General features: G+C 35.0%; 1 protein-coding gene across 1 annotated transcript in view; it reads left to right on the forward strand.

The window, feature by feature from the left end:
* The window catches only part of ZBTB20 (zinc finger and BTB domain containing 20), a 793456-nt gene that overhangs the window by 172007 nt on the left and 608450 nt on the right, over positions 1-12999 (forward strand). The window contains exon 3 of the mRNA XM_060150581.1: positions 12087-12138. The gene's annotated coding sequence lies outside the window, so the exon portion shown is untranslated. The remainder of the gene's footprint in view (positions 1-12086; positions 12139-12999) is intronic.

The following is a 12999-nucleotide window of genomic DNA, read 5'->3' on the forward strand; positions in this document are numbered from 1 at the left end:
TGAATATTTATGGAAAGACAATGAATCTACTTAAGGCCAAAATATAGTGCTAAAAATATACCCAAATTGGGATTAGGTGGCAGTGACAAGGGTGACCTGAGAGGTTTGGGTCCCCTATTATCTCTATTGATCCCCCTAAATACTCATACAATTCATGTAAAAGCAACATGCATATCACATAAAGATGACTTCTAATACAAGTTCTCCTAGTGCCCCTTCTAATCATATTTTGTTGCTCTGTTTGCCCTATATAGAAATTTCATAGGCTTTATTGATGAATTTAGATCAATGGTCAACTAATCTGTCTTACTCTCTGTTTTGTTTGTTTTTAATTGAGGTATAGTTGACATATAATGTTATATTAGTTTCAGGTGTACAACATAATTGTTTGATACTGTATATGTATATATTGCAAAATAATCACCACAGTAAGTCTAATTAACACCCATTACCCCACATGGTTACAGTTTTTTTCCTTGTACTTTTAAGATCTATTCTCTTGGCAACTTTCAAGTATACAATACAGTATTATTAACTATATAGTCAGTATGATGTACATTACATTCCCAGGACTTATTTATTTTATAGCTGCACGTTTGTATCTTTTGACCACATTCACCCATTTTGCCCACTTCCCCCCACCCCCCACCCCCGCCCCCCAGCTCTGGCAACTACCAATCTCTTCTCTGTATCTACAGTACATTTTTTTTTGTAGATTCCATAAGATTCCATTATATATAAGAGACATCATATGGTATTTGTCTTTTTCTGTCTGACTTGTGTCATTTAACATAATGCCCTCAGGGTCCATTCATGTTGTCACAAGTGGCAGGATTTCCTTCTTTTTATGGCTGAATAATATTCCATTGTATATATAAAACAGTTTTTTAAAAAATCCATTCATCCATGGATGGGTATTCAGGTTGTTTCCAAGTCTTGGCTATTGTAAATAATGCTACAATGAACGTGGGGGTGCAGATATCTTTTCAAGGTAGTGTTTTCATTTCCTATGGATAAATAACCAGAAATGGAATTGCTGGATTATATGGTAGTTCTGTTTAATTTTTTGAGAAACCCACATGCGTTTTTCATAGTGGCTGCACCAATTTACATTTCTACCAACAGTGCATAAAATATCCCTTTTCTTCAACACTTGTTATTTCTTGCTTTTTTGGTAATAGCCATTTTGACAGTTGTGACATGATATTTCATTGTGATTTTTTTGTTTATTTCTTTTGGAGCAGAGAAAGGTTTATTGCAAGGGCCAAGCAGGGAGAACAGGCAGCTCGTTCTCCAAAGACCTGAACTCCCTGATGGTTTTCAGGGAAGAGGCAACATTTGGGGTGATGACTTCAGGGTGTATGACTTTCTTCTGATTGGTTGGTGATAAAGTAACAAGGGTGGTGTTCCAGGAATCTCAATCATCAACCTCTGCTTCCCACTAGTCTAGGGTCTCAGCATGATGTCACTGTCCTCCACCTGAGTAGGGCCCTTAGTTCCTGCTGGTCTTAGAGAGTCTCCCAGAGAAGCAGGAGGCAACTGCGACTCACCCTGGGAATGTAGACCCTGCTAGCAGCCATTCCTGGGAGCTTCTCCCATCATGTGGACATTGGTGCTGGTGGGCACCACCTCAGAATGTCATTGTAGTTTTGATTTGCATTTACCTGATGATCCCACTCTCTATTTTTTAAATAAAGTTTTTTTTTAAAATACAGGCATCCTTGTTTATGTATTTATTGCCTTTGGCTGCTTTCCTGCTACAATGGCAGAGTTGAGTATTTGAGACAGAAACCACATGACCTACAAAACCTAAAATATTTATCATATGGCCCTTTACAGGTAGTTTGCTGATCCCCAGTCTACATGAATTTTTTGTAACCTTTAGAAGCATTAGAATTGTTGTCAAGTCTGGGCATAGGTAGAATATTTGTACACTGTATAAAGGAGGGAGTGAATTTGTGCATGTTACTACTCTTAGGGTTTAGTCTTACACTAAATCTTCTGTGTTTCATGGGGACTGACCCATCCGTTTCAGCAATAAAGGTCCAAAATGACATATGTGACACTGTCACTGCCTTCACTCAGTTCCATTCAACTGTCCTTGACATCACAAAAGTTGATGATGATATATCAATAGGTTTAATGGGGGAAATGTGAAGGGAACTGTGACTGAGAAAAACAGTGTTGTTAGTCTTAAATATGGAGGCATTTTAGGTCTTATTCTGTAAAAATCTATTTTGTTTAGAAATCTTTCAAAATAAGCGTCATCAAATTTATCTTGGACCTTTCTCCCAAAGTACTTATATTAGGAACAGAGCATTCCTCAGCCTGTGATTCAACTAAAAAAAATCACCTGTGCATGGTAGGTGCTTGATAAATATTTATGGCTTGAATATTAACTTCATAATTACTTTTTTGTGTTTGTTTATTCATTCCTCAGATATATGAGTGCTCACTGCGTGCCAGGCATAATGCCCAGAAACAAGTGATTTGGCAGTGGATAGTGTATAGCTCTCCCTAATGTGGGGAGATGGGCAATGAATGAGTTCATAAATTTAAAAAATAATGATTGCAGAGAGTGATAAAGAGTGATTTGTGTCAGAAAGGGTGGATAATGGGATAAAGAGTAACAAGGTACCATTTGAGCTAAGATTGAATGATGAGAAGTGGAAGCCACCATGAAATGATTTGGGAGAAGAGCCTTTAGTAGAACAAGTTCAAAAGCCCCAACCAGTTGTGGCCTCACAAAGGAATAGAAAGAAGACCAGTGTATCTAGATCCTAGTGAAAGAGTGTGTGTGTGTGTGTGTGTTGTGTTAATTTAGGATCCACCATGTTTTGTGTCTGTGGGAGAGTGTTAGTAACAGGGTGGCCCTCTGCATGTTTTCTTAGGTACCCAAAGAATCAATAGTTTTTAAACAGATATGTAGGTTTTTGAAGTCAAATCAGAGTGATTGAATTAATTTTATTTGAATCAATTTTTGTTGAATCCAAGATAAGGTCATGAATAAGTGTCTGGATAGGAATAAGAGAAGAGTGGGAAGGGAGAAAGAATTCACATAGAGTTTTAGAGAAATTGGAGGTTAGCACTTGGTTCTTTGGCTCCAAGACTGTGTAGATTTCAGTTAACTGAACACTCCTAGACACACTGTAGGCTCAAAAAAACGTTTGCTGAATCAATGTATATTGGTTTGAAATCTTACCTGATTGGATTGGAGGGTACAATTTCTGCATTATTTGAAGAGAGGATACATAATGGAACCAGATTATGGAGGACTCTGAAAACCAAGCACAAAGGATTTGATATTGTAAGTGGTAGGGAATCATTATAGGGAATAAGATAATAACTTGATGATTTCCAAATATTTGTTTTATTATGGTATGTAGGATGATTTAAAGACAAAAGGAGCCAAGGATGATGTTTTATTCCAGGCATACTTTCTATTTTAACCAGGTTCTCATTCTCAGCCTGGTTTGGCTACATTGCAATCAATTACTTCATAACAGAAGCTGGGTCTAATAAAGGAAAGCTGTCTCAGTTACCAAGGTCCTTTTTGTTCTGTAGTCTTGCATCTGTATTTGTATTTGAATTTGCTGTACCTTCTTTCCTGTCTATGTGATATTTAACAATTTTTCAGGACTCTGAACATTCTGCTTTATTTTGCCTTTTTATATTTGTCTCTCACTGATACCTCCTTGATTGTATTTACATGTAGGGAGTAATTCAATAAAAGTTAAATGGAACAAGTTTAAAATGGAAAGCTTTCCTATACAAACTGTAAGGATGGGATTTCCTTCCTTCCTCCCTCCCTCCCTCTCTCCCTCCCTCTCTCCCTCCCTTTCTTCCCGTCTTTCTTTCTTTCTCTTCCTCCCTCCCTTCCTCCCTTCCTTCCTTCCTTCCTTCCTTCCTCTCTCCCTCCCTTCCTTCCCATCTTTCTTTCTTTCTCTTCCTCCCTCCCTCCCTCCCTTCCTTTCTTCCTTCCTCTCTCTTTCCCTTCCTTTCTTCCTTCCTTTCTTTCTCCCTTTCCTTCCTTTCTTTCTCCCTTTCCTTCCTTTCTTCCTCCCTCCCTCCCTTCCTTCCTTCCTTCCTTTCTTTTTCTTTCTTTCTTTCTCTCTTTCTCTCTTTCTCTCTTTCTTTCTTTCATCAAACTTTACTCTTAATGGGACTACTCAAAATGTAAAAGTTGGTATACTGAAAGCAAATCCTGAGCAACAAATTGGTTGCTATCTCTGTGAACACTCAATCTATCAGTGAGAAAGATATGCCAAGAAAATTTTCATGTTGTGGCAGGTTTAGTCACTGAAGCAACTTGCCTGCCCTCACTAAATATACATTTTACTTTAATATTTCTATTTCATAGAAACTATTTCAGACTAGAAAGTAAAAATCATATAATCTGGTTTGTTCCTTTCTTCAGACAAATTAGGAATAACAGACAGTCTTACCTTTGGGAGCTGTTATTATGATAATATGGCCCACTTATCTTGGTTGGCCCTCACAATAATATATAATCACTCAATTTTGTATCTCATCAGAGCTATTTCCGAAAAGGAAATGAGGGGTCAGCTTTTATCATAGGATTTTCCTCTGAGTAGTTGACTCTGGGAAATTTACAAGGGTATATAACTGTCACAAAGGTGGTGTTAGTTTTGTCAGTAACTTATGAACAACTCCCCAAATGGCTATGTCTGAGCACAACACTATGAATATTTCTTATATGGTAGTGAAGAGGTGGACTTGTGTTAAATATAAAACCACACAAGAAAACCCATCACCTCATGAAGGATAGAAACTGCAAATGTAGTATGGTTTGTAGGAGTATAGACTCTGCAAGAAGATTGAATGGGTGTGAATCCTGGTTTTGCCACTCAGTAGAGAGGTGATCTTTGGCAAATTTCCTAATCTTTTTGTGCTTCAGTTTCATATCAGTTTCACTTCAGTTTCACATCAATAAAATAGGGATAGTGATATCTGATTTTGAGGTAACTACCTCTTAGAGGTTTTTTTTTTAAATTTTACATTAAGTAAATATACATAAATATACATAGAACAAAACCTGAATACAGGAAATGCTTATGTATTTGCTATTTTCTGATAATCTTTAGAAGTAAAGGTAAAAATTAAGTAGCTCTCTCTCTGACCCTGCCTTCTCTAAGAGTTACAAATGTATAAGAAAATTGTTGCCACTTCTAGAATGTGGAATGATTTGAAAACAGCACTATTTTGTTTTAAAACTCAAAGCAATGGTAGTACAATTGTCCTAAAAGGAGACATTATTTAACATTTAGATTAAGGTTAAATTAAGCAGAATTGTTTTTATACCCCTCTTTTTGAAAAAAAGGAGACAAATCATAAGATGATAGTTCCTTATTAGGGGCATCTTCAAAAAGCAACTTTAAACATCCTTGTTATGTCTTGAGATCACTGTGTAGTCAGTACAGTCTCTGATGTCCACCTACTTAGAATTCTGTAAAATTAGAAGACAAGTGGTCTTTACGTGGGTTCGTGGACTCCTGGAAATTTTATTCAAAACTTTGTGAACATGTACACTTTCTTAGAGAAAGAGATTCTTGGTTTTTAATCATCTTCTCAGAGAGAATTATGATCCCCCAAAAGAGTAAGAACCGTCCTCTGAAGCAATATAAATTTTTTGTCTTCAGTGAAGATAAAAGTATAATACCCTATTTACCAAGGCAGAAAAATCGAATAGTATATTTTAGGTTTTTAGTTAAAAGGATCAAAATGAAAATTTTATTCTCCCTGGTGAACACTTAGCTAGCCAGAAAATTTAATTAGCCAGAATTCCAGGTAATCAATGCTTACTTATGTCAAGCAGCAATCATTCTTCAGTATATTAGCTGAGTTGGTATTTTGTCCAGAGAAAATGGTGATTTTTGTCTACTGTTCTTTCTTGTCCTAGTTTCAGAATTATTAACATTTGCAATAGTTTCATAATTGTATGTTTCTTATGATATGCTTAGGAGTAAAAGCATTATATAAATGCTTGCTTCAAAACCATTATTATATCAATCTCATTAATATAATTTAGTACAGAATATTTCTACTCATTCTGTCCAAAGGCACTGTGGAATAAAGTATCTGAAAGAGGACAAGGGGAAGTTGGGAGAAAGGGAATTTTATTGAACTCTGAAATCTTAAAAATGTGTTGTAGGGCTTCCCTGATGGCGCAGTGGTTGAGAGTCCGCCTGCTGATGCAGGTGACGCGTGTTCGTGCCCTGGTCCAGGAGGGTCCCGCATGCCGCGGAGCGGCTGGGCCCGTGAGCCATGGCCGCTGAGCCTGCGCGTCCGGAGCCTGTACTCTGCGGCGGGCGGGGCCGCGGCAGTGAGAGGCCCGCGTACTGCAAAAAAACAAAAAAAACAAATGTGTTGTACTTCTTATGCACTTATGCAAATGTTTAAATTCACATTTACTTTGGTGTTTTTAGTTGCTTTTATTAAAATGTCTTAATAGAATATTTTTAAATAATTGTTTTATGGATCCTTAGAAAGGGTACACATTCCAAGCTTAAAAACTTTAAAGTTTTTAATTGAAGGAGATTAAGTAAATAATTCAGAAATGCATTCTGTTTACCTGTTAATAATTAAGCAGGTTAGACTATGTACTTTTTATAGTCATGGTGTTTTACTTTATTTATTTGTTGGTATGTTGGTTTTTAAGATTTTATTTAAGGCATTCTGCTATTGGGAACTAAAAATAAACTGAGTAAAGCTGCACATTATAAAGGAAATGGCTTGGGTTACTTTTAAAGAGACAAGTGAGAAAAAAAAAGGAATTGATTGGATTTTAGGGTTAAAGGCAGTATTTAGTACATAATCTTTCTGAACTTTTCCCCTCTATTTGGAAGGGAAACTGAAATACCTAACAGAAAGAATAACTGAGTCAGGTGAATGGTCTTCTGTTGCTCTAGAGCTCTGGCGCAATGGAATTTGATTTGATTTTAGATGGCTTTAGTGTAGGGTTTAGCCAGGTCACTTTTATGGATTCTTGGAGAAGTCTACCACAGAACTTATCAGATTTCTCTGGTGTTTCAAAAACTTTGATAATACTCAAAGCCAGAATGAATACCTCCACCTTCAGAAGCACCATTATGGATGAACTAGAACTAAATTAGTCTTTTCTAGTCTTAGAATATGTCTTATCCTCTTGACCATATATGTACAGGTTCTTTCTTTCTGATGTTCTTTAAGGATTGTAAATTGGTTTTCATTTGGCATCTTTGATCAGATACAACCAAAGTTTGTATTTAAATTTTTATTTAATGATGAAGACATTTTCTGTAATTATTGATAACAAATAGTCTTTAACAGTTTCTATTCATTTTGTCCCAGCCTGTCATTTGCTTTGTTTGAATTTTTACTTATTTGAAATTATACTCCTCCTACCTCTAAAACTGATGCTTCATTTGTTCTCATGGCAAATTTTGTTTGTCTCTCTGTAGCAGTCCTATTGCTGAAACTGTTACATGTTTTATCTGTTTTCTTTTATAATTGTATGCTTACTGTATAAATATAACCTCAAACTTCTTAAAATTTCTACATTCCAGGCTGTGCCTTTCCTTGAAAATTTGATCAAATATGTGGACAATTAAAATTTGGCTTCTAGGAATCTAGTAGTTACCATTATATGTGATTGCTGTTTTATTTTTTTTTAACAAATCTTATTTTTCTTTCCTTTTACTTTCTTTTTTTTTTGCTTTGTTGTTCTATTTCTTCCCTCCCTCACTCCATCTTCTTCCCTTCTTTACCTCTTTTTTAAAAATCTATGCAGTTAATGGAGGTGGCCTTCACCAAAAATAGGACAGATAGATATTTTCAAATGGCTTTCTTAACATTCAGGAAATCTAATGATATATCATCTAATTTTTTTTCTGCACCATAGACTAAGTGTCTTGTTTTAGTGATTTTTTTTGTCTTCATGAAAAGTAATTTGTATGTATTGTAGAATATTTGGAAGGAAATTGTAAAAAGAAAAATATCTGTTATATCTTAATATCTGAGATAAGTACTGGGAATAATTTAGTATATAGGTGCTTACATGCTTTTTATAATACATATTTTTTTCTAATACATATGTACTCACACATACATATAGATCAACATTTATATATGCATATGACCAAAAATTTGCATAGTTTACATATATTATATATACACAAATTATTAAAAATTGCTATCTTAATATCATTACCATTTTACAACCTGAATTTTAAGCTTAATGGTGTATTATAAATTTTTACTTGCCATATTTAATGGAAGCTTATCATTATATCACATAAAATTTATTTATCCAGTTCACTATTATGCAATATTTAGGCTATTTTAATTTGCATTTCTTTCATTGTAGTTACAGTTTAATATTGTTTCATATATATCTTAAGTTTCTTCTGTTGTGAATTACTTGTTCATTTGAAAAACTGAGATATTTTCTTTCTTTCTTTCTTTCTTTCTTTCTTTCTTTCTTTCTTTCTTTCTTTCTAGATAAAGACTATTAACACTATGAATATCATATATGTTAAAAATATTTGTCTTTATTTGTTGTAGACATCTTAATTTTGTTCAAGATACTTTTGGATTTATCAAAGTTTTAAGTTGTCAAATTCATAAATCTTTGTGCTTATGTTATATACCATTACTTATGTGCTTCAAAAGGCCTTCTTACCTTGGAGTTCAGAAAATTATATACATAAGTTTTCTTAAAGCTCTTTGATTATTTTACTTACTATATTCAGATATATCAATCTGATTTTTATTTTGGTGCATGGCAAAGGTAGGGAACAATTTTTTTTTTTGGTCACTTAATGAGTCAAATATCTCAACACTCTGGAAATGCAACCTGTAATATTTACCCCATACTGAAGTCCCTATGGTCTGTTCCACAGATCTGTCTCTTCCAATGACAGTTATCACACTGTCACTTATATTTCAGTCTTTGGTAAAAGCTAACCTTGTTTTCTACTTCTTTGCTGCAGAGCCAATACCTAATACTTGTTATTTTTTTATTGTAATCTCCTATTCTATTTTATCACTTAAAAAAATTAAACTAGCTTTAAAACATCAGAACTACTAAAAATAATTTTAGTTCCATTCAGTTCAACAAAGATTTATTGACTGTTCACTATACACCAGGCCCTGTGCTTGTATTAAGAACACATAAATGAATCAGCTGCCTGCGCTATAGGGTTCTTGCGCTAGAAACATGTATTAATCTGATGGAGGAAGACAAAGAATGTGTGAATGGTCAAGATAGTGGGCTAGTATCAATACCTTCATTTTTTTCTGATTATTTCTTACTCTTTTTTTATCTATGACTTATTGGCTCTAACCATTTTATATATTTTCCCTCTTTCCTTTCTTTTTAATTCATAAATAATTACTTATTAAGTGACATTGATTTAACAGAATTAGATTGATTTAGGCATATGAAATATGGTAACTTTCTCATATTCATATGGTCTGTTTTTCTAATTACTGAACTGATAATTGTGTCTTCATATTTTCAATTCTATAAATGTTTATTGAATTCTTTCTAGGCACTATTTAAGGAGCTGTAGGGAATTAAAAATGGATGTCTTTGACAAATTTATAACCTAGTGGGGGAATTCACCATTTATAAAAATAATAGCAACATAATAAAATAATAGTTATTGAGAGTACTGTTTGCAAGCCAATACTAAGAAAGGTAGTGTGTATCTCCTTTAATCCTTATAACAGCCCATATAGCCCCAGATATTATTTTTTTGACTCTTTTCCTTACTTCACTCAGGAATTTTCTTATTGTTGCCCTCTCTGAGAAGATTTTCTGTCCAGACCTATCTAAAATATCAGCCCATGTAACTCTCAGTGCTATTACCTTGCTTTGTTTGTCCTCATAGTATTAATTATAGGACATTATTGGTTTAATGATTTATTTGCTTATTGTTTGTTTTCCCTGCTAGAATGAATATTGAGTGAAAGACTATGAAAAATGGGTTGTAGAAGTTTGCAGTTGCAAAAGGTCAAAGTTTAATATATAACATTTAACTTCTTTAAGCTTAAATTGTTTCATCTGTAAATAGATGTAGACTTAGTGCCTTTTCATAGGTTGGTCAGGCTGTTGATTCTTTCCTTCAATAAATATTCATTGATCTCCTACTATGTAGCAGACACTATTCATATAAATGGGGGATACAGTGAAAGAGACAAGGCCTGACCTCATGGCCCTTCCATTCTAGTAGGGAAGACAGACAATAAATAAATTAAAATTACTTTTATAAAATATCATGTAATGGCCAAATTAATTTCCTCCAAAGTATCCTTCCCCACCTCATCCGTACAACCTGAACATTGTTTTTTCTTTTCCATTCCTAGTTATCCTCTGTTTATCCATGATTAATAGTTATTATCTCACTCCTAGCAGATTCTAATTTTCAGAGCCTCTTCTAAAGTTGATGTTGCAGAATAAGTGTGGTATTACTCAGGTACCCTGACTATAGCAGAACCATCACCTTCCTTTTCTGGATCCCATTTATTTATTAGTACAGCATAAGCTCAGGATCGCTGGTATGGTTTGTTGTTTGAGTCTTTGTTTTCCCTTTGTTTCTGCATCTTAAAGATCTAGTCAGTTAAAACGCTTAGACCTTCGTTTTAATAGAACTTTTACTGTACATGTACTCGTTTACAGGATTGGCTTATGTTTACGCATTTCCATTAGTAAAACTGCTTTTGAGACTTTGAATGGCTGAATCTCTGGAGATTATTAGTAAATATGACATTAAGGTCCTCAGTAAGATTTCATAGCAAATTTAGAGAGAACACTTTCCGAGGACATACAATATCAAACTCAATTTTTAATAGGAGAGTTGTTTCTAGTTAAATCTTTTTATATTTTAACTCACCAAATTGGCTTTAAAGTCACCTCAGCATCCTGCCTGCTTTACTGCTCCCGGTCCTAGTTTTCATTCTATACTATCAAAAGCATTTGGTCAGAAGATAGTTTAAAAGTGACTGATCCATTTGTTTGACATCCCTGCCTCCAAATCTGAGTAGGACCCTCCTATTAGCCTTGCTTGCTGAGACAGGGATCATAAAGCCATGTTTTAATATCAGTGCATTAGGTACTAAAGACCAGTTCAAGCTCTATTGAGCATGTTACCCTCTACTCCCTGTTTCTTTCCACCCATTTACTTTTTATTCTCTTTAGATTATCTTTTTTAGGAAAATCTCTCCAACCTCACTCATATTTTGAAGACAGGGCTTGTATTTTATCTTTGTATACTTCCTAAATTACCAGTGCTTACCAGTGTATTATGGGTGGTAGATCTTTGCAAAATCTCTGGTAATTAAAAATAAACAAATAAATGTAATAAAGACTATTGGAGATTAGTGGGGTTTTTTAGATCAGTTTTTTTAATTAAAAAAATATAAATGGGGCTTCCCTGGTGGCGCAGCATTGAGAGTCCGCCTGCCGATGCAGGGGACACGGGTTCGTGCCCCGGTCCAGGAAGATCCCACATGCCGCGGAGCGGCTGGGCCTGTGAGCCATGGCCACTGAGCCTGCGCGTCCGGAGCCTGTGCTCCACAACGGGAGAGGCCGCAACAGTGAGAGGCCCGCGTACTGCAAAAAATATATATATAAATGTAAAAACATCTGTTTGTATAAATTAATAAAGCTTCTAATAATACTATAATAAATATTCTGTTCTCCATCTAAACCCTGTACACAGTGGTTTAAATTGTAAATTCGTGCCATATTTTACTGAGTACTTGTTCTGCACATAGACAAATTAATGTGTTAGCCTTTATTTTTCTTTTTAAAACTATAGGTATTGGAGGTTCCCTGGCGGTCGAATGGTTAAGACTCCACACTTCCAGTGCAGGGGCCTTGGGTTCAATCCCTGGTTGGGGAACTAAGATCCTATGTGCTGCATGGCGTGGCCAAAACAAAACAAAACAAACAAAAAACTATAGATATTAGTTGGCATACACAAACTCAACTACCTACTTCTCATGACTAGTCGTAAAGATATTATGGAAATGTAAATTGTTTCCTTGGCAGATTACTAAGTTTAAGTATTTCTCTTTTACAGTCACACGAAAAGAAGTGTTAAGAATTGCCCTTTGAGACTCTGAAGACTAAAGGTAATATCCAATGATATTTTCTTCAATAGGTTTTTATCTTCCTGGAAAGTTTCATAATTTTAAAGGCCTTGGGTTTACTGCCTCAGGTCTTTTCTTTATTGCCCTTTAGCACGTTAAATAAAATTTTCTATGCCTACCTAAAACAATCTGAAATTATGAGTCAAAACAAGAAGAAACCTTGTGTCATCTCAGAATATGTCACCTAATTGGGTGTTGCTGTATACCCCTTGATCCTTCTATTTGGGAATGTATTATGGCCCCTCCCCTGTTTTTTAAATCAGTTTGGAACTCTTCTGATTTTATACCTCACCCTTTTCTTAAATAGACACATTGGCTCAAAGTCAAAAAGTCAGTACCAATTCCTCTTCAGCAAGAGCTTTACAACTAACTATAAGAAATAAACATGCATTTTTGGGGAACAATGAAACTGTGCAGACAAGATTTAGTGGCGACTCATAGTCAGAAATCCAGAATTTCAGGCAAGAACTTTACAATAGACTTGTGTTGCTGCATTGTGTATAAAGAGCTCATAGGGATTGAAGAAGGTTTCTGAAACAAGAGGGGACTGTAATTACTTTGCTTCTTACATGCATGGTTAGATCTTCCAGCGAGAATAACATGGTAGGGTAATTTATTATAGAAGAGTAAATCACAGATTACATTGGAGGGAGATGGGGTGGTGTGATCCAACCATCAGTTTTGTGAATACATACACTTAAGCATGTATGATAGCTTGTTTTTAATTTCTTTACACCAGTGCACACCTCAAACATTCCGTTTAGCAGTGGGATATGCAAATTGTTCCAAATGCAGCAGCAGTACTTTCACCTGAATGTCAAAACTGTCAGAGAGCTTTAAATC

This window comes from Lagenorhynchus albirostris, chromosome 5, assembly GCF_949774975.1.
Source record: "Lagenorhynchus albirostris chromosome 5, mLagAlb1.1, whole genome shotgun sequence".
Classification (NCBI taxonomy): domain Eukaryota; kingdom Metazoa; phylum Chordata; class Mammalia; order Artiodactyla; family Delphinidae; genus Lagenorhynchus; species Lagenorhynchus albirostris.